Genomic DNA, 21,830 nt, shown 5'->3' with positions numbered 1-21,830 from the left:
GGAAGCCAATGTGTTAGCCCCTTTGGAAGTAATTCTCATGTTTCTGTAGACTGAATAGGTGGTGAAAATATTCAGAAAGGTATTTTTTTTCTTTCTAAACTTATTTCAAAATATTCATACATAGTCCATATTGTATATTTACATGAAGAGACTCTTGGCTACCGACCTGACTGCAAATGATCCCTTTGAAAGGTAGTTTCTATGGACCTGTGTTACTGGCCTGTGATATGCAGGAGGTCAGACTAGATGATCACAATGTTTCTTGCTGGCCTTAGAATTGATGAATCTGCAGTGTGTGACTTTTCCTCAGATGAACAGTACCCAGTGCACAATGACCATTTAGCAAATGCTGATTCCTTCCAGGCTCCTCGGTCAGTGACTCTCCTGAATTCATATTGTTGTCAGATGGCATGTGCAAAACTCTGCAGTGTGAATGGTTCATTATCATGTCATTATTTTTTGAAGCTCTGGCTTTGCCCCTTTAGAGTGTTAATTTAAAACAAAATCCATTAAGTGGCAGTTTATGACCATAATGGAGAAATTCAGTGGTGGTTTTTGATGGAAACCTTCAGAATAGAGGTCAAGTATGTATGTTGGCTTTATGTCTGGGTGAATGAACCTGAAGATATAAATTGTCCCTCAGGGTTAACATTAACAAAGGCCATCTTCACAGCACAGTAGCTCGTAGGCTAAGTTTATAATAGTGACTAGCAATTTTGGATGCTCAACTTTAGACATGTTAAAGAGACCTCTAATTTAGCATGTTAGGTCAGCAGTAGAAGTTTTGGTTAAACTTTCAATCCACCAAGGCTCAATTACTCCTGGGGGAATTCTGCACCACTGCACATGCACAGAATTTATGTCCCCCCTAAGATTTCTTTGCTTCCCTGCAGAAAAATGACTTTCTGAGGGGGAAGCAAGGGGAAGCCACAAGACCGGTCATGCAACCCTCCCCAGCAGTATGTTTTTGGGGTCCAGGACAGCTAGCAAAGAGATAAGTTACTGTGGTGCAGGGGGCAGGACAGGGGAAGACCCAGCTCCATATCCTGCACCGGGTTCAGCTGCTAGTCCTGGCTGGACTTGGGAGATCAGGACTTCCTCTTCCCCTGCATGGCATCTGGGGCTGGGTCAGACCCACCCCCATATTTCGCCCAGAGCTGCAGGCAGCTCTGCAAACTCCCTGCCCCACCCCCACTTCCTGCACCTATCATTCCTCAGCTGCAGGGTGAGGGATCTCTGTACAGGGAGCTGCTCTATTCACCCAAGCCCTGTGCATCCAGAACCCCTCATACCCAGACCCTCCCTCTGATCCTCACCCCCCACATTCAGAACCCCTCCAATGAGCCCCACTCCCCCTGCACCTGGATCACCCTGACAAGCCACCTGCACCCACATCCCCTCCCCACTGAGCCCCATGCGCCCAGAATCTGGACCAACCTGAGGATATGAAGTGAGCTAACTTGGGATGTGTAAAAGGGTGGGCTTGCCCTGCAGCAGCTCCTGGGTTGTGTGTGGCTCTATGGTGCCCTGTCTCAATTTCCCTTTCACAAGTTCCCAGGAATAATCCATAGAGGTTTATGTCAATAACTCCTCTTCTTGGGATCTGGTTTATTAACATAAAATAAACCCAAAGTACAGTCTCCTCCATCCTAGTCTCCCAAGCTTATCAAAATAGTCTCTTCCTAAACAGCTCCTCCTTCCTGAGATCTGTGTGGCTCCAAGCCTTGATGCTAGGCGCAGATTCAGTCTCTCCCCTTGAAATTGGGGGGTTGTGCAAGCCCCTTTCTTGGACCTGTGTTTGTTGGCTTCTCAGGTCACTCTGTCACAGTTCTGGACAGCTGCACCTGTGGTCCAGCAAGGACACCCATCTAGGCTCCTGGCTCCTCAGTTGTCACCTCTTGAACAGAGAGACACATGTCTCTCCCTTCTGACCTGGATTTTTCCAGGCTTTATAACTCCCTGCCAACACTCTGAGTTCCCGGGCAAGTCAGACTGCTTAAGCAAGCCTGCTTTGCTTTATCTTCAGAAGCTATTACCAGCATAATTTCTCACAGTTAAGTTACCACACTCCCTGTTCCATGCAAACATATTTATTCTTAAGGTGAAAACATTAGAGAGAACCTATTAAAACAGCCTACAGGTATGCTAATAAGTTTACCAGAGACCACTCCTAATTTCAAGGGCTCTGGCAGGTGAACAGTCCTTCAAACACCATCAAGGAATTTTTCTGTGGTTGCACATTCATAACTGCCTTGGCTCAGAACAAGCACACCCATGAAATGAATCTGAGAGTCACTCCTTTATACAGTTTGGGCCTCTGATCTTGTCCTCATGTAACAGGTTATCAGCAGACAAAGGTCCCCTCAGGGCAAAGCTTCAAAAGGCTGAATTCTTTGCCTGGGAAATCCACTTAACTTTTATTCCAAAAGTCCATTCTTGGGTGGCACATTGCTTTAAGTAATCTTTTGAAGCCCATAACACTTCCAAGGGATTACACTGGTCATGTCTGCCTGCTGGAGATGTTACATACAGTCCCAAAATAATACATAAACATTTGCATTTTTAATACAAAACACTCCTAAGATACTTAAACTTAATTCATTAAGGTTTGGTCAGAATACTGCAGGAAATTTCAGACCACTCCTCAAGCTACTTCCTTCTTGAGCTTTTTTTCAACAACAGCAGCTCTCCTCTCTTTCTTTTCCTCCCTGACTTGAGTGTCAGCCCTGGGTAGTCACTCCCCATCGGCTCTCTCTCCATTTATAAGGCCCAGTTGCTTTCCCTTAAGCCCAGTTGGGGAGCAGGTAATCAGTGACAGGTGCACAGGACCTTACTCCTCTTATAGGGACCAGTCGCCCTGTGACAGGGTGAAAATGAGGAATATTAAATACTGACTTCCCAAAGATGCCAACCCATTTGAGTGAAAACTCCAAGATCAAAGGTTGCAGACCTGTCCAAATAATGAGTGACTAAATTATGCTATTTGGCGAGTCATGAAGAAAAGAGCATGAATCTTTTGGAGGATTGGTGAGGAAGAAAACTGATTTGGAACAGGAAATGGGCAAAGTTTCGGGTTTGTTTTGTTCTTTTTTGTTGTTTTTGTTTTTTTATTATTAGGTTCAACCGACTCTGCTAAAAATTAATCTGTATATTTTGATAAGGAAGGATATTTATGAAGAATATTGGTATACCTGAAGAAACAACTAAATGATGAAACACTAGAATGTATCTATTTAAATGTTGTTCACTTTCCATAATTAAGATTTTAATAATAGAAGCCATGAGTTGTAATGCAACTACAGGGTAGAATGGTGGTAAAGCATCTTAGTCTCACGTAACCTTTATTCTTTCTTCAAGTCATGCACATTTTAATAGATTATTTTCCCCACATCTTCTGAAAGGCAATTATTGTTCTCAATCCCAATAAATCATTAGAAAATTATTCCAATTATAGACTGTATTGAGTTGTACCTACAGCTGAATCTGTTTTTCAATAAACATTTAACCCCCCTTTCCCCCAAAAGTCCAAAACCTGGCACTCTGTTGGAAAATTTACTCATCCCTTATTTTAGTTATCCTAGCACTTGATCCACTTGTTATTAAAATGAAGCACAACAAAAAGCACTAAGGAACTTATTACTATACCAAAGAATTCAAGTTTAATGGAGATGTGCTTGTGTTTTGTAACTAATAGAAAAGTAAAGAACCAGTTAACTGCAATTAGACCATTAGGAATTGTTGAAAACAATAAAAAATCATGGTGGATTGTTACATTTACTGTGGAAAATGTGGTATTCTGTAGCTTTTGGAATGTGACTTCAAACATCTCCCTTACTTTTCTGTTCAGAAATAAATATAAAAGAAACTGGCTAATTAAGTACTGATGGTCAGAAAACTGCTGTAGTATGAATAGAACAACCCCACCTTCCTAAAATTGAAGACTGGATAATAGAGCCTAATAAATTTGAGATCTTTGAATGAGTGTTCAACTGAAGTATAAAAATGGATTTCTTTCAGTGTGGAGTAGTACATTTTTATATTCTTTAAAACATGTCATATAACTGAAAATTCAGGTCCAATTTGGTCATTCTTTCTTTCTGATTTACCCTACTCCCATATTCCCAACATTTCAAGATTTGAGTTTTACATAGAAACATGTATGTATCTGAATAATGAAATGTCTCCCTTATGTCACATTTCCTTATATTGTCTCTGCTCATTATTAAATACAATAATTTTAGTTTAATTTTAGCAAGTGTGGTAATTAAGGTTTTACCTTCTGTATCTTTTTGGACTGTGGCTTGATCCCATGTTCCCTCACTGTCTAAATTCTCATTGATTGCAAAAGGGCCATGTGATCAGGCCTTTAATGTAATGTTTACTGGGTCTGAGACTTTCAAAGCTGACTACAGCATTTATCCACACAACTGCCTTTGAAGTTTAATGAGTTATGTGATGAAATCCACTAACTGGCTTTGAAAATCTCAACACAGGATCCTTTTGTTATTCAAACATATTTTTTATTAAATTTGATTTAGTAAGTTTTTGGAGCTCTTGGTCTCCATCAGTCAGCAGTAACTTCTGCTGACAGTAATGGTGACTTCTTCCATCTTCCACGACTCTCTGTCACATAGTAGCTTCCTCTTCTGGAAGTAGCATAGATAAAGACTTCACTGGGTAGGATCATCCAGATGCTTGTGTGAAAAGTAAGTTCTTATAGATTCCATCAAGCTCTTCTGTTCTCCATTGTGGCTTATTTTGAAAGTTGGAGTAGAGTATATGTGTATAGGTCAAATATCAGCTTTCATTTTACTTTCCTAAATTTGTCAGCAAAGTTTCCAAACTTTCTGTAAAGTCACTAACTATTCTAAACAGTGGAACATACTTTAATAGTATTTTCCTTTTGTTTACTATCAAGGAAGGAGGAAAATGGGAGCCCCTCTTTTTTCCCCCCTGATCACCCTTGTATCCAGATAAATTCTTCTAGAAGGGATCCCACCCTTCATATAAAGCCATATTCATTCTAAGGAACTTATATGGAGATACAATGAAGAGTGTTCCCATCCGGGATCTTTTTCTTGTACTGGTTATGTCCCCAGCCTAAAGTCAGCTAAGTAGTAGATTTTTCTTTCCCCCTCTAACTTGTCAATTTCACATCAAGGCTTCTTTATTTGTTAACAGTGTGAAACTAAGACTTCTTATAGACTATTTTTCTGGCAAAAGCAGTACTTAGCTGATTATGCTCTAGGATATCTATGTCTGATATGAGTACATAGACTAACTGGTATAATTACGGCATAATACTGGCAATTTAAAATAAAATAATGGCTAGTAGATGACTAAGATCTTTAAAAGAAGCAGGATGCGCCTCAACTAAAACCATTTAGGAAACATGTGAAGGATTTGTGACAGGTAGATATGGAAAAGCCTTTGTAGGTCATTTGGTCCACTTCCCTGCCTGTTCAAGGTTTAGTCCCTACACATTTTCAGAGCCCTTTGCTCTTTCTGTTTCCATGAAGATCTGTCTACAAACTCTCCCCAGTCTGGATAAAGAGAGCAATTTTTATACTATAATCTCTACCCAATTTTTTCCACCACACTTTGCCACTAGGAGGTATAAGATTTTATATTCATGAGGGAAGAGGAGAGTTTCAGAGCATTCTACTTCAGGAACTCCAACCCCAGGGCTAAATCCAGAGATGGCAAAATAACTTCTGTCCAGGCACCACGCTTCTTCCCCTCTGGCCACTTCTTTCCTCTCAGTGGCACTGCTCCCAGTGCATGAAGTGTATCTGGTCAAAAGGGGTCACAGACTTGGCAAAGAACATTTCTACAACTTGAGCTAGGTTGCAGACAAGCATGTATTTCAGTTTTGCCTGGGAGAAACTTCTGATTGAACTGCTCTCGCCATTTCCCTGCCTCCTGGGCTAGAGCAGCCAAGTGGAGCTGCTGTGGGAAAGAGGCAGAGCTCTTTATTTCCTCCCCTCAGGAGCAGACACCATTCTTAGGGGAGCCAGGGAGACGGAGCAAAAAGAATGCAGCAGCTCATAGTTGCTCTGCTTGCTCCCCTCCTGTGAACAGTGGGATCTCTGCCTCCCCTTTGCAACCCCTGGCATGGGATGGGAGAGAGGGAACTGCATTGCAGCTCCCCACTCCTCTGGGGCTTGGGAGAGAGGGGATGAAGAGCCCCAGGAGCTGTAGAAGGAGAAGAATGAGGCTTGGGTCAAGAGAACAGATGGGGGACAGAATTGATTGGGAGGTTGGAGGGAGCAAATCACAGGGCAGAATTGATGGGGGATGGGCAAACAGGCAGATGTCATGTGACTTTCATTTCGGTAGAAAAGTGTAGACCACTCACATTTTTCCAAACTATTCTGCCACTGACTCTTACCCCTCTAAATACCCTGCCCCACGACCTCAGTTAATGTTTCCAAAGTCTTGTGCTGTGGCCAAGAACAAGAGAGTTGTAGCAGAAAGGAAGGTGTCTTATAATTGCAACACTATTACATATAAACCTGTTTTTGCTCTACAATGGGTCAACCCATACCTTAAAGACAGTTAGATATTTGACACTTAATTCCCCAACCCTCCCCACCACCATTTCAGGTCTTTATAGTCTAAAAAACTTAACTCTCTACTTTCTAAATATTTTGATAATTCTCCATTAGACACAAGTTGAGAGCTTATCTAGAATATTACATACATGTAATATTATGGTACAGGGCATTTTTATTTAAAGGTGACCACCCAAATGGAATTAATCATTTTGCTGAAGATGATTTATCCTAAGTAATCCTATTTCAGGAGGTGGGATAACTTTGCATTAAGTATTTAAACTGCCTTCACGAGTAAATACATGGTCATTGGGAACTTTTGAATTTCATGTGCCCTAGAATTTCTGACTCTGTTATTGACTCATTTGGTCCATCTCTATCCCAACTAACAAATAATCCCTCAACCAAAATTATAGGTCTTTTTGGGACATAGTGTACTTTCCCAAGTACTATTAGCTAAACTATAAAATAATTTTGGCAGTTCTCAAATATTGAAGACAGATTTGTATTTCATGATCTATTGATGCATTTTCCAGCAATATTAATACAAATATAGCTATGATGATCTCACATTATCTGACGCATTTTGCCCCATGCAGTAAACTTTTTCTACTTTAAAAGATTATAAATCTGATTCATGGAGCATCTCCCAACAATATAGTGCACTGATGATGCACAGTCTTCCTGGCTCAGATGAGGAGTCCTGTTTGTAATACTTTGCACAAACCTTTGGTAGCAACAAGCTACTAAGAAAAAAAAGTTAGGAGTTGTAGCATTGTGGCAAACAGAAGCTTCAGATCTTGAGACTTTAAAAAAAAAAAAAACTTCTGACATCTTGAAAGGTTAGCATGTCATCACTGTGTTTGAAGAAGTGATCCACAAAACAGTCATTGTAAATGGCAAGGGATTCCTTTAGCACTATAAGTTCATACCCAAATAGCTTTGTGACAAGAAACATATGCTTTAGTCTGGCCAAACAGTCCCTTGAAATTCAGGGAAGGGTAGTTCTTGGATCGAACAGCTTGCTTGAGGATGGGTTATCAGTGGTTCCCTACCTGTGGATCAGCCCCTGAGGCTGATGGAAGATCTCTCTGGAGAGGGAAACAGTTCCAGCTGCATGTGACCAGAAACAAAGATGGTGAGGAAAATAAACCCAACGGATGCTCCCAGAGCTGCCCCTGTATGATTGTCCCTCATGAGACCGGTGATGTGCTGTTGGTGAGTGGGTTAGCAGCTGGAGAGTCCAGCAGAGACTGGAGGAGAGGTGTGTGCGTGCGTGCATGTGTAGAAGGGTTTACCAGATTCTTGTGCTCACGGCAGAAACTCTACCAATCAGGGAGGCTGAAGTGGGAAAGCAAAGTGTAACTAGTGGCTCTTTTTAGGCCGCTTGCTTGGCTTCTAATCATGTTCCTCATTCAGCTGCTCAACCAGGAGGCACCAAGAGGTTCCTACTCTTTTCACTCCTTGCATGGATCCCTCTGGTAAGTGGGGAGGGAAGTGTGCAGAAACCACCAGCATAGCTATTGGGACAGTTTGTCCCCTCAGAAAGCATGATTACTACTGTGTAGATTGCAGAATATTCACCTGAAAGCAAGGTATAAAAGCTATGCTCAGAGTCGTCACCTAGATTTAATTGTCTGGTACTGGACTAAGGATGGAGTGAGACAGGCTGTCTGTTTTGGAAAGAAAATATTCCATTGCTGATCTAACAGTTGTAACAGCCTTACGGATGAGGTCTTTCAGAGCAAGTACCTCTTCTGTATCCTCAACAAATGGAACTAGATTTGGCATTCGGAGACTGAAAGGATTTTACTTTCCCAAAAATAGTGTTTATCAGTGGCGCTGGAACAGTTTTTGGAGTAGGGATGCTGATCTGCAACCCTCTTAGCCCGGTCTGTGCCCTGCACCGCCCCCTAGAGCTGGGGCCGGGCACAGGACCATGGCTCCGGGAGTGGGGACATGGACAGGGATAAGGCAACGGAGGCTGGGGTCATAGCTAGGGGTGGGTGCAGAGCCACAGGCATGGGGCTGGCAGCTGGGATGCTGGGCACAAAACCTGGGGGTGCTGCAGCACCCCCTCCACACCCCTACTTCCCATGCTTATGATGTTTATGTATGAATTAAAGAACCCTGGAAACTAAAACAGCAGATCTACAGCTGTGCCACAGGCAGCCCAATAGCAATTCAGGCTTCTCCACAGCACCATGCCAATGTACATCAATCCCAACCTGGAAATGATTACCTCCAATTGCTCCTTACTGTGCTGAGTGAGAGTATGTAACTTCAGTGGGTTTTTTTTTATAAATCTTTTTGCCTTCCTCTTTAACTGAATAAAGCCAAGTTTTAAAAAAATACAGACGTTTACACTCTAACTTTAGCTCAAATACATTGTCAAAGTTGGCCTACTCAACCCTGGGGCTGAGTGAGTGTGAGTATTTATACCTGGGTATACAGCTTTCTTTTTAGATTTAATAACAACCCCCCTGCTTAGTCAAAAATGGACAGAAAGGAAAGAAGCGCTCAATGTGACTCGGTGGATTACACAGACCCAACAACAGCCGCTACTGAAAGATTCACAGGAATGATTGAAATCCAAAGGCCTCACTTAGCCTGGCAACAGCAGCAGCTTCATAGCAAGGCAGGTAGCCTCCTTGCAGATGGCAACTACCTGCATTAATATCTAGTGAGGGCCTTACGGTGCTCTGGCTGGATGTTCAGTTTATGTCCATCACTGAAGTTCTGTCTGTAAAGATGCATCTAACTTTCCTAAAGTATAATCTCAGGATGTTATAGAATATATCTAATTGGGTCTTTATTTTTAGATACTCTGCAAAACTCTTGCTCTTATTTTCACAGTAATTTCCAATTTCAGATGTAACTATATATTTTCCTTAATTAGCACTAGCGTCCACTCTTCAGGTTTTAGTCTCATTTTCTGTATAGTTTATAAAGTTTCTTGAGAAATCCTTGCAAATATTTCATGTTTTGCAAGTCAATAAGGCAAATGGATCAAGCTTGTCTTTTATATTTGTAAGAGAAGAATAAGGTAAAGATGCCCCTTTAGAATCTTTTACTTCCACAAGCTGATTCCCCAAGAAAATTTACATGGGGAGAGAGGGATTGGAAAACAGCAGTAGATGAGAGATTACTTCTTCTCCCATGTTGTCATTACCTGAATTTTGCAATTGATCTATTAGTTTTTGCTAATGCCAGGATTTTTAAGGGGCCTTAAATTAAAAATAAAAACAAGCAACACAAACACAAGTCAGAAGTAAGGGGGACAGCATCCTGAAGTGTCCCTTTTCAGCCACTAGATGGCAATTATGTATCTTATCATGGGGAGTGCAGAGAATTTGCAGGTGTTTCACAGCAGAACTCTCAAGGTACTTCTCAATGCGAATAAATATATATTTATCTGATTCAGACAATAGTGCCTGGGTTAGCACTATAGCCTTGGGGGGAAAAAACAACCCAGCATCTAGTGTGTGTAATCTGACTAAGACCTAAATGGGAATTGGAACATTTCTCAAAGTTTAAGAATAAACTAAGTCCTGAAAATAAAAAGTCCAAAGACTTTAAACCTCTTGAAAGCTCTGCCTTGTTGCCCACCCTCGCTCTGCACTACTCCCGGAAGTGGCCGGCATGTCCCTGCAGCCCTGAAGGGGGGATGTCTCCACGCGCTGCCCCTGCCCTGAGCAACGACTCCACAGTGGGAACTGCGGCCACTGGGAGCTGTTGGGGCGGTGCCTGTGGGCAGCGGTGCATGGAGACCCCCACCTAGGAGCCTCTGCCAGAGGGGTGTGCGGGTCGCTTTTGGGAGCCACCCAAGGTAAGCGCCACCCCTCTCACCCTCTCCCACACCCCAACCCCCTGCCCCAGCCCAGAGCCTGCACCCAAACTCCCTCCCAGAGCCCTCACCCCCTCCTGCACCACAACCCCCAGCCCAGAGTCTGCACCCAGCACCCAAACTCCCTCCCAGAGCCTTAGGCAGGTGTGGGGAGGGAGCAGGACTTGGACCTGCTCTGGGCACCACCAAAAATTATACAAACCTGACGCCCCTGTCTAGCACCATTTACTGGCCAATTAATAGAGATAATTAGAGTACAAATAGTGGATTCACTTTTTCTTCCTCCCCCCCGCCCCCCGATCTTTCCTTCTCTTTTTCCATTTGGCCACTTTCCTTTTTTTTAAGGAGTGGGAAACAAAAAATGAAAAATTTCACTTTCAAAAAAGACTTCTTTTTTTTTTTTTTTTTTTTTTTTTTTTGACAGACAAATGCTTAAAAAACTGCAGCAGATCAACTGAGTGATTGAGTCGCTTCTCAATAGGGGAGGCAGGGCAGGGTTGGAGAAAAGTGAGTTTTGTTTCCCAAAATTTTTGGGATTGCTGATTTCTCTCTCATGGCTTTTCCCCTCTTGCCATTGTATAGCACAAGGAAGATTTTAGGAAGGTAGAAGGAATGGCAATGCTGCCCTGCTGAGGGAGAGTTAGGAATGCATCATATAATTAGGTCCATGCCAATAGGATTCAAAATATAATTTTTGCTGTTTGAAGAGCTTGTCTCCTAAACAATGAATGAATTCACTCTACATTAGGGTTGGTTGAAAATTTTCTGATGCAAGAGTTTTCGTTTTTTTGTTTTTTCAAGCAGAAAATGCCAAATCTACAAAATCAAAACATACAGCAGGAAAGTATCTAGTTTGATGAATTTTTGTTTTGAAAATATCTTAAGCATTTTGTTTCAATAATGTTGAAACGTTTCATTTTGACTTGATTTTGTTTTGACTTTCTTGCTTTGAAATGACTTATTTCAACTTTTATATTTTTTATAATATAATATGGAAGTTTAAATGTAATTTGGTCAAGGGCGTGCTGATGCACAGTTATTCCCCCCCCTCCTCCAACCCCCTGCAATGAGCTGCTCATAACATTTTCAGTTTCTTGTAACTTTTTTTTGGTGCAGAGCTAATAAGTATGGGGGATTTGAGCAGTGAGTTGGAGTGTGTGCACGCAGTGGACAGTGGGTGAAGAAGTGCAAGAAGTGTGGATGTGGGGAGGGTGCAGGATAGGGGCTCTGCCCCTTCGTCAGTTTGTCCCATAGGGCATATGTGCTCATTGTGATTGCCCCCCCAAATGAAATATTTTGGAATAATTTGTGAGAAACACAACGGTTACTTTTTTTTGTTCCAATTTAGAACATAAAACAAATTTCAAAATCTTGGAATTTCCTGTGGGATGGAAATTCCAAGTTTTGCTCAGCTCTACATAGTCTGTACATTCCTGTCTATTGCAACATGTATTAATCATTATCATTATTAACAAGTGAATGCAATATTTTTCAAATTGTATCTCTAAAACTATTTTTTTTAATGAAGAAGAAAACCAGTAAGAGCTCCCCAAAGAGAAACTGTTAAACTGCTGATTTAAATGTGGACCTTTTCACTTGTTGGAAAGATGAATGGAAATGAAAGGAGCTAGTATATGTTCACCACTGCCATTTAAAAAATGTTTTAACATAGTGATCTATACTAAGTCCTCTGTGTTCAGTTACAGCTATGATTAGCTTTACAAAAGCAATCTATTGGTTTTGAGGCTGAATCATAAAAAATAAGTTTTCTGTTTTAGCAATTGCATACACCTAATTTGAGGTACCAATAAATTCTAAGGTAAAAATATTCATGTTTTAACAAAAAGTTCCATAAAATGCTCTTCAAAGAATGCTTTTTCCCCAAAAGAAAATTCTTCTGAGCACATTTCTCTGGCAGGACAACCTGAACTGATCTCTGAGTCTGGCTGTTACTCTCACCTAGTATACAGGACAGCCTAGAACCAAATTTGGCCCAGAAGTGAGGTGCCTGATTCTTCTCTCGCCTGTATCAGTCTTCCATAGGAGTAACTTCATTTACTTTGTTGAAGATTCTCATGATTTCTGCCTAGCCATTTTCTTTGTAAAAATAAGTGTTTCACTAAATGTTAAGACCAATACAAATTATTCCATTGACTTACTGGGAAAAGTCCATTGGGAAATGGTATTTAATTTATCCATGTCCATCCCTTTGGCATGTTTTCAACCTATACATTGTGCTACAGGGTGAGAACCGAAAAGTAAGACTGACTAGTTGGTTTCATTTGTTTATAGTTAAATTCTAGCTTGTTTGTATTGTCCCAGATTAGAATTGCAAAACGTAAGCAAGGTAAATAGTTTAATATAAAATACACTTAAATGGTCTTTTCATTTTAATAATTTAAGCTCTTCATTGTAAGATAAGAGAACTTGTATGGAAAGTATTTTCATTTAAATTAGCTTGACAGTAACCTTTTGAATATGCACATTGTTATAAAAACAAAGCCTAAAAAAACCGGTAGGCCCTACCTTGCATGTAGCTGTATATTGAATAATATAACTAACTTCTACCTTTGATTATTTACCTTTCCCTTTAAAATGGCAAGTAAGGCTCTTTCAGACCCTCACACCAAAAAGATTTTGATCTCCATGGAGACCTAAATAAGGCTCATTTTCTTTGAGTGACCTCATGCTCAATGATGCAAGACATATGGAGGCCTCTATTTTCACTTCTAATATTGCCTCCAACCTCATCCTCTTCTTGGAGTTGTTAGAGATACCTAACATCAACTCAGCCTCAGGTTTGGTGATGGACAAATTTGCAGAGACATTGGAATCAGGGAACCAATTCTGCTCCACCAACCTTTGTCTGGGTTTTTTCATAATATCAGGCTCACACTTCAGGGGTGTGATAGAGTACCAAACCCCTCCAATAAGGGAAGATAACATTACTGTAAATGCCTACTCCTGATGCATAAGAATTTTCTAGCATGTTATGCCCCAAGTATCTTCCCATCTGACCTTTCCAGGCCACCAAACTGGTGGAGTGTCCCTCAGTGACTAAAGCTGTCCTGCCTGAGCCTGCTGATAACGCGCTTAAGACAATGGCAGCTTTTGGGGACCTCCTATGATTCTGTGGTCTCAGCAGCATCCCTGAAGACCAGAAATTGCTTATCCTCCTGAGCTTTCTAGAGAGTCCTTGACTCTGGTGTCTGAATGTCACAAACTCTGGACAGTTTCCCAAAGTGAGGGAAAGTCAACCCTTCAAGCGCCTGAACAATTTCTTCTGCAACTCAATGCTGGAGCTTCAGGAAGAGAAATTAAAGGGTGGTTGTGGACTCCCCACATGTAGGCTGCCTCAACATGCCCAGTTTAGAATAAGGAGGCTCCAGGCATTAATGGCTAGGAAAATCATTCCTAACAGAAAATAAATTAATCTGTGGATAGTAAGACCATATATTAAAAGCAATGCAAGACACATGCCTGTATTATTCTTAATACTTACAAAGGGGATAACCCTCTGCAAACTGGGCTACAGAGTCTCTTTGGCTGGTCTTTGGTTCTATTTTAGGTAGGCCAACATCTTCAGAAGGGGGCTGCTTAAAATAGAACCAAAAACTGGCAAAAGAGACTATTTGTATGTAGCCCAACTTGTGGAGGGTCATCTCTTTTGTCAAGTGTTCCAAAATGTTAGTGTCCATGGCAGGTCAAACTCTGCTATATTTCCAGTCCTAGGGCAGATGAGGTTTAGTCAGGGTGGATATGTTCTAATGTTCTTATGATAAAAGCTTAGCCAAAATTTCTGGACTTCCCTAACCTAAAAACTCAACCTACATGCCTACCTACATAGGACAAAGTTACATAAAAGAAGCAAAGAAAGGAGATGACTTATATAAATCACTGAGTGAAATGGTCACCTCATATCAAGCAGGAAAGAAAACCAACAGGCCACATCAACTGACCTTTTAAGAAGTCCTTCATCCTCAACCCATCTGCTCCATTAAGAGGCAGGACTACCACACATTTACAAAGTGTTGGCAGAGGTAAGCATGGTATTGTTGCTTCATAAGCTAGAAGACTTAAGCTTTTCTAGCCCTATTGTGGCAGCCTCCTCTTTGGTCACTAGTAGAGCATCTAAGCTGGCAACAGTGACCATTCCTGTTCACTGATGTTGCAAAAAACATTCCTTGTGCTATCTTGCAAAGAAGTACCATATCAGTGGAAGGTAATAATGCTTGGCTGGTGTGCTGTCTCCAGGATGCTTAAAGTGGTGAGGAGACAACTGATTTATCTAAGGTGTCTGGGGTTTAAAACAAATTCATTTGAGGTTCTTGATTGTAGCAGAGTTAGGAAAAATCCTAAAAGGACATTTCATTCCTACTGCACTCTACTAGGGGTATGTCGCACTACAAGCGCTACAGCAGCACAGTTGTACCGTAGTATAGATGCTTAGTACAATGACGGAAGGGGTTTTTCCATTGCTGTAGGTAGTTAGGTGAATGGAAGAATTCTTCCGTTGACCTAGTTGTGTCTACATCAAGGATCAGGTCAACCTAACTATATCACACAGGGTGTGACATTTTTCACAGCCCAGTGCAATGTAGCTAGGATGACCAACGTTTTAGGTATAGACCTGGCTTAAGGGCCTTGGGATTTCTTGTAAAGATAGAAAAGTTAATTTAACCCCCCATTCTCCCCATTTTGTGGGATTCCATCTTTCTGAGTTTCTTTATAGATTCCACAACTGTGCCAAAAATCTTTCCCTGACCTAAAAGAATACATTAGTGTCTGGAAGCAGAGTCTTATTCTTCCCTAAAATCTGTTTAGCAGTTAGAAATCCTAAAAATGGAGTGAAGAACAGCTGGTTAACTCTAAACTTGGGCAAGACAGAGGTGAGGCTGGTCAGCAGAGGAAAGTATTTTGAAGAGTTTGCAGCTACTGAGTGCTCTGCCTTTGGTTGAAGACATGCATTCACAATTAGAAGTTTAGGAGTGCTATTGGATTCCTCACTGATGCTAAGCTGAATCACATGGGAACATCTGCAAGTAATGCTTTTAGCCAATCAGAGATGGCTGAAAAGACTTTGTCCCATCTTGGTAGATGATCACGTGACCTCAGTTATTCATGCCTTTGTTACCACTTAGCTGGAATATAGCATTGTGATATGTCTCGGCATGAAGCGTCTTGTGCTTAGAAAACTCCAACTCTGCAACTCGTCTCCTCGGCAACATGAGCCCACTCCTGTTCTCCACTCTTTACACTGGCTTCCCTTAGAATATTGAGCCACAGTCAAGTTCTCAGTTCTTATCTTCAAAGTGTTCAATGGCCTGGGCCTAAGATAGCCAAAAGATTGCCTGACCCTCTGGGATGAAGACTTGTCAACAAAAGCACTTCTCTGGTGGTAAAGAACAAAGGTAAATCTCATCTGTGCCAGAGACAGCTTTTTATTGTGGGGGCGAGCCTGAGACTGTGGAATTACTTCCCTCAGAAGCTAAGGATGGTCACAAACCTCACCACCTTCGGCTCCAAAGGTCAGGTGGATTTCTTTGACCTTGCTTTCTCTAACAAATACATCTATGTTGCTATATTTAGAAACTAAATACTAACACAACTAAATATTCTAATGTTCTCCCCCTTGGGAGAGGATGAGAGAACAAAACATGACATGCTAACCTTGTTGCTTGATGTACCACTGGAAGGTGCTCAGATACTAATGTGATGAACATGAGATAAGAACCTACATAGAATAGAGCATTCAGGCAGTGTGGGGCTTAGTCTGCTATCACTGTTTAGGGTATAGCACTTGTCAGATGTCACTGAGAATAAATACATTAAAACTTCTCTCAGTTTGCAAGGCTACCTTTTGGTGCTTGTACATACAGCTTCTATCAGACAGCACCATTATATCTTGTCTTACTAAGCTAGGGGGAAACAGGCCAAAAAAGAGAGTGTATTCTGATTGTTCAACATGTTTGAGACAGAAGAATGTAGTAGCAATTCCCTGTACAGCAAACCTCCTTGAAAGTCAGGTTTTCATTTGTTACATTTGGGAACTGCAGAGGTCACTCTATTGAGAGCTCCTTGAATTGCATGACTGAATTTCTTCACAAGATTCACACACAGTGGGCAGGGATACTTTCTGTATCCTGTATAGGTCCTTTCAGTTCCTATAGTATATGGTACCTGTTTTTATTCCCACCCTCTTTCAGTACAGATAAATAATATAGAGAGTCCAGAAAAAACACTTTTAGTTCTATCTATCTACATAGACCTCTAGTTCTTGCTAGATTTCCCTGTAGTCCAGGGAAAATTAAACACGACACAAATAATGGGGAACTGGAGCGAGAGCCCTACAATTACAAGTCTTTGATGAAATGTCTGCTGTCAGAAAACATTTAAAAATACAGGATTCAAAGCCAGAAAGCGCAAAAGAAAAACTATATTACAATTTTATAAGGAATTCATTCGGTCAGCAACATTAGAACCAAAATTATTTTTGAGGATTTCAGTTTTAAATGATTGATTGATCTAACAAGTGAAGTAGCAGAGTAAATCTTCCACTGTTATTAAAACACTTACCTGTGTGCTAGTCTCGGTTTTTCCCAGGAATAACCAAAGCCTGGAGAGTATATTATATTTCCTCAGGGTATCTCCCTTCCCAAACCTGTGGAATGCTAATATATGAGGAGAAGAAAGATGATATCTAGAAATTAGAGCAAGACTGGGAATCAGGTTTTCAGACAGTGACTTTTCCTGAAGCCATGGGCAAAGTAGTCAGCTTCTAATTTAGTGTCTACAACTGGTAAAATAAGTGTGTGTATGTGTGTGTATATATATATATATATATATATATATATATATATATATATATATATATATATATATATATATATATATGTCACAAGGCGAGTAGGAGGATTAATTAGATAATATTTTGTAAAGTGTTCTGAACATGAAAACAATCCAGTAAATGCCCAGTAGTAGTGTATCTCATTTGATAGCATTCAACAACTCCAGCTGCAGCACTGGAGACTTCGCTCCTAAAATACCATGTCTCCTTTCTTTATGCTGGGCTGCAGGGCTATCAGAATAGATGTTAAAACTTGTTAACCTTGGACCATTAGGGATCTAAGAAGTTATCAATTTTTCCTAACTGAAAGACCTAAAACGCATTGTAACCTTGCGCTGTGCTGTACTGTCACAGATAAGCAAGACCCGCAAGGCCGTCTTCTGTTTTGCCTGGAAAAATGTATTATTCTGTGGACAGAATGGTTAAAAAGAGTGCCTTCTTTCTGAAAACCTAGTAGAATCAATATAATAAAGTTTTGGATAAAATCCCAAATGAAAAATGTAGGCTTAGTGTCTAATTATGGATCCCACTCAAAGAGGCAACTTCATCTGGAACACTAACTAACAAATTGCTGAAGATTCTCAGATGTGGACAAATGCAGCTTGGCGGCTTTTAGTCTCTGACACTAGAAACTGTTAATTCCCCAAAGTAGAAAGTAATGTGGCTTTATTCTTGAAATATTACAGATTATCTTTGATTTAAGAATGGTAGTTTATTTTCAGAGGCTAAAGGTACATTATTTTCTCTCCCTCCAATTCTATATCTCAGGGAATGTATATTAATGTGCAAACATACTTTTCTTCTTCCCTGTTCTTGAATCATACATGCTCAATTTTTCCTGGATAAAGTGAGGCTTAAGCTTCCACCTTTCTTTCTTCCTTTACAGAAAGAAGACTACCTCAAAGTACCCATGTCCTGGGTAAGAAGTCTAAGCAAGACAGAGGTCCCTCAAACATCTTTTAAGCCACACAGTTTTCTGCTGTGGAGTTGTCCTTTGGACTTTAATGTGGACCTTTCTCATGATCAGTCTTTTACCTGGGCAAACCTTTCAGGTTCCTGGGAAGTGACTTTCGTCTGTGTTTACATGTGCAGCAGAAAAATTTCTTCCTTTTCTGTTTCCATGAACGTTACCTATTTTTAAGTTTCGTCAACCAATGCTTCTAATCTTTCTTCCCACTGAGGGATATTAAAAGCTTGCTGTGACTTACGCAAATCTTGGTTTAAATTCAAAGTGTCTCATTCAGAACTGTTTGCCAAGGGAAGGCAAACCCAAGGCATGAGGGAAGAACTCGAGTCTTTTTGCTGGGGGAAGGAGGGTTAAAAGAGCTTTGGGCTGTCATCTTAATGGGCAAGGTAAAAAAGTCTTTATTTACTTCAAACATACAGAAATGGCCTGTTCTAAAAGCAAAGGTAGTTTGATTTAACCTTTCTATGAATTATTGGGTATAGAAATTCATGTAATTATACTTTAGTTGTACTGAGCAGATCCTGAATTTTTTTTAGCGTAAAGCAAAAGAACTGAAGGGAAGAGATCAATGATCGTAACCAGACAAAATATATTGGCATTTCAAATTGAGGGCACCCTTTAGGTGCCCCATATTTAAATGATCCCTAAGCATTTGGAATTTTTTGTTAGTATGAATGTTACAAAATTGAAAGATATATGAATGATTCAATGTTTTCTCTCTGGCTGAACTCACAGGAAGAATTCCAGTTTCCCCTAATGAGATTTTTAGATTCTATAAACTAAATTAATCTTTTAAGGACATTCTAGGAGATGTTTCAAAAACTAAATCAGTTTGTATGTGGAAGGTCATTGTCTTGTTTTTCTTGAAACAATCCTTTCATCTCCTGAAAAAATGAGAGATGCCTGAAAAAATTAACTGAGGCAAGATGTCCTAGCTTGAGACAAATCTTGGAAAACATTTGGGTGTAAAGTAAATGATTTCAAATGCTATATAATCAGAGCATATAAATACTGTTTTCCCCAATAAATATAATTGGTATAAGTCTCTTTGGACTCAAATATTTTCCAAGATTTGTCTCAAGCTAGGACATCTTGCCTCAGTTAATTTTTTTTCAGGTATCTCTGAGACCCTGATAGACTGGAACAGTAAGAACTTGACAAGAAATCCACTCCCTCCTTCCTTATTGTGTAACCTCCTATCTCAAAAGACTGCTAAAACAAACTAAAATATGATGGAATGCATTGCTGCTTCACCTTCATGTGAAGATCACCTCCATTGAGCTACCCATTTTTGTTTGCCCTTGGAGTAATTGCTTAACACATCACATAATTGCCCAATGACCTTTTTTTTTTTTTTCTTAAATGTGATCATGAAGCTTTAAAATTTTCTTGCAATAGATTTTCAGCCCCACAGGATGAATTCCATTGTGTAACATTGAGTTCCAGTGCGTTCCTGCAGGTCAAGTGGAATTTTAAGTTTCAAGGACTATATTTTTGTTCATGGATATGGTAACATGTTAAACTGCACACTTAGAAGTAGCCCTGTGTCCTGAATTAATATTAACGGTGATTATTCTTCCCCAAGAGATTAATCATTGCCATATTAAATATTCTTAGAGCATTAGCTTCAAATAAAATGGATCAAATTAAACTCTGGTGTAATTCCATTGACTTAAATAGGTTTGTGGCAGGGATGAAATTTCTCCATTAGATACAAATTGGAAGGCTATGTCTTTAATAAAAATGTATTAGTTAAACATAAAATAAGTTAAAAGTGGCAGCCAGTGAATATTACAATGGCAGAAAATTAATGGTCATGTTTCTCAAGTGAATTCTTAAGAGTTGAAGTTTGAATTTTTATAGGTATTTTGTGTGTATAAATAGTCCTACTATGTATATATTTTATGTTTATTTTTGAGAAATTGATCTCTTACAGTAATGCACGTACACCAGAATAATGGGGATGGATGAAGTTTTGTAATATTCTTTTCATCATACTTTCACATTCTAATCCAAACTGTTTGTCCTTTATACTGTATTATAATAAAGTTTTTCAACAAAAATGTTGCTAATAAAATGGATTGAATTTTAATAGGATGCATAATAAAAAAAGGTACCAGCAGAATATCCTGTAACTGAAGCTGAAGCAATAAGCAAAGCTATCTTTTAGCCTTTCTTTCCAGGTTACTGTTTAAAGCACTATGTAGTTATTGGCTGAGCAGTCTCCTCTCCCTCAGATTCAACCCACCTCTAGACAAATATATGGCGACCCAGTCCCTGCTTTAACTTGTTACCTACACATTAAAATCTGATAGGGAGAACCGTTTACCAGTATTCATAATTTTAGATCCAAATCACTCTTCAGACTTTCTATGAGAATGAGCATTGTAACTTGATGTAAATTGATTCGAGTAGACAGCAATCTGAGTTAGTCACTTGTTACTATTTCATTTTAGTGAATGCTTTAGGAGAGCTGGGAAATCCCAACTTAAATACATGCCTGAAATGTTGTGTTCAGAAAACAACTCCATGGAAACGATTTTAGTAAGCTATGAATATATATTACTGGTAGTGAGAACTTTGCTTACAGCAAAGAAAACTGTTTTTTAAATATTTTCTTGTGCCATAGTATGAGATGATAAACATAATCTTCCTGACTGAAAGACAAATAAAGGCTATTACTCTGTTAGGTATTGGGCATTCATTTACAGATGCTTCTATGGTACTCTTCACCATTGTCTGAGACCAGTAACTCTCAAACATTCATGGATGAAGCCCGAATTTCACCTGTGAGGTTTAGCATTTTACAGAAGGGAAAGAGAAGGTACAAAGAGGTTGTAACTTGCCCAAGGTCACCAAAGAAATCTGTAGCAGAGGATGGGAAAATAAACCCCACATCTCCTGAATGTGTATAAAACAGACTGTAAACACAATCTACCTTACTAACTCCCTGTTGCTGATCTGTTGTCCCAGTCAAGAGGATACCATTTAAAAAAAAATCCTAAACATTTAATGAAGTACAGCAGTGGAAAAAAAAAAGTTCAACTTTAGTATTCCTGTTCCCTTAAATCTCTATCTGGGAACATCTGTATTAAAATACTTCAGAATTTCTGATGTATCTATTGTCTGGTTAGTTCCTTGGATTATGGTCCTGATAAAGCACCAGTCATTACCATTCACTATCACTGGGCTATATTATTTCCTTGTGATGCATTTTGATAAAGCACATCTCCATTTAAACAGAACACATTCCATTACTGGTATTTATTTAGGAACTGGTATATTGAATAATCCATATACTCCAGTAATCCATTTCCAACAGCAGCCAGTACCAGATGCTTCAGAGGAAGCTGCAAGAAGCTTCAAAGTTGGCAAGTAGGGAATAACCTTCTCATAAAGGAAACTTCTCCCTAATCCCTTTTGTTAATGGTTGTTTTATGCCCTTAAACATGGCAGTTTTGATGCTTTCTAAACTTGGGGAGAAGTAGTTCTTAATTTGGTCTTATTTCTTGTCATTTTTCTTCCCAATTATGGTGGTTCTAGCTCAAATGCTATGCTGTGTAGCTTACTGTACTCAACATGCAGGACTTTCTGCCATCATAACTTGGCCATGAA

At 39.9% G+C, this 21,830-nt stretch overlaps 1 protein-coding gene across 1 annotated transcript in view; it reads left to right on the top strand.

The window, feature by feature from the left end:
• FMN2 (formin 2) overlaps positions 1 to 21,830 on the top strand; it is a 231,279-nt gene that overhangs the window by 57,385 nt on the left and 152,064 nt on the right. The window lies entirely within an intron of this gene.

This window comes from Malaclemys terrapin, chromosome 3 (assembly GCF_027887155.1).
Source record: "Malaclemys terrapin pileata isolate rMalTer1 chromosome 3, rMalTer1.hap1, whole genome shotgun sequence".
NCBI classification, from domain to species: Eukaryota; Metazoa; Chordata; order Testudines; family Emydidae; genus Malaclemys; species Malaclemys terrapin.
Note: the sequence above shows the minus strand (reverse complement) of the source record. Positions and strands in the feature narration are given on the sequence as shown.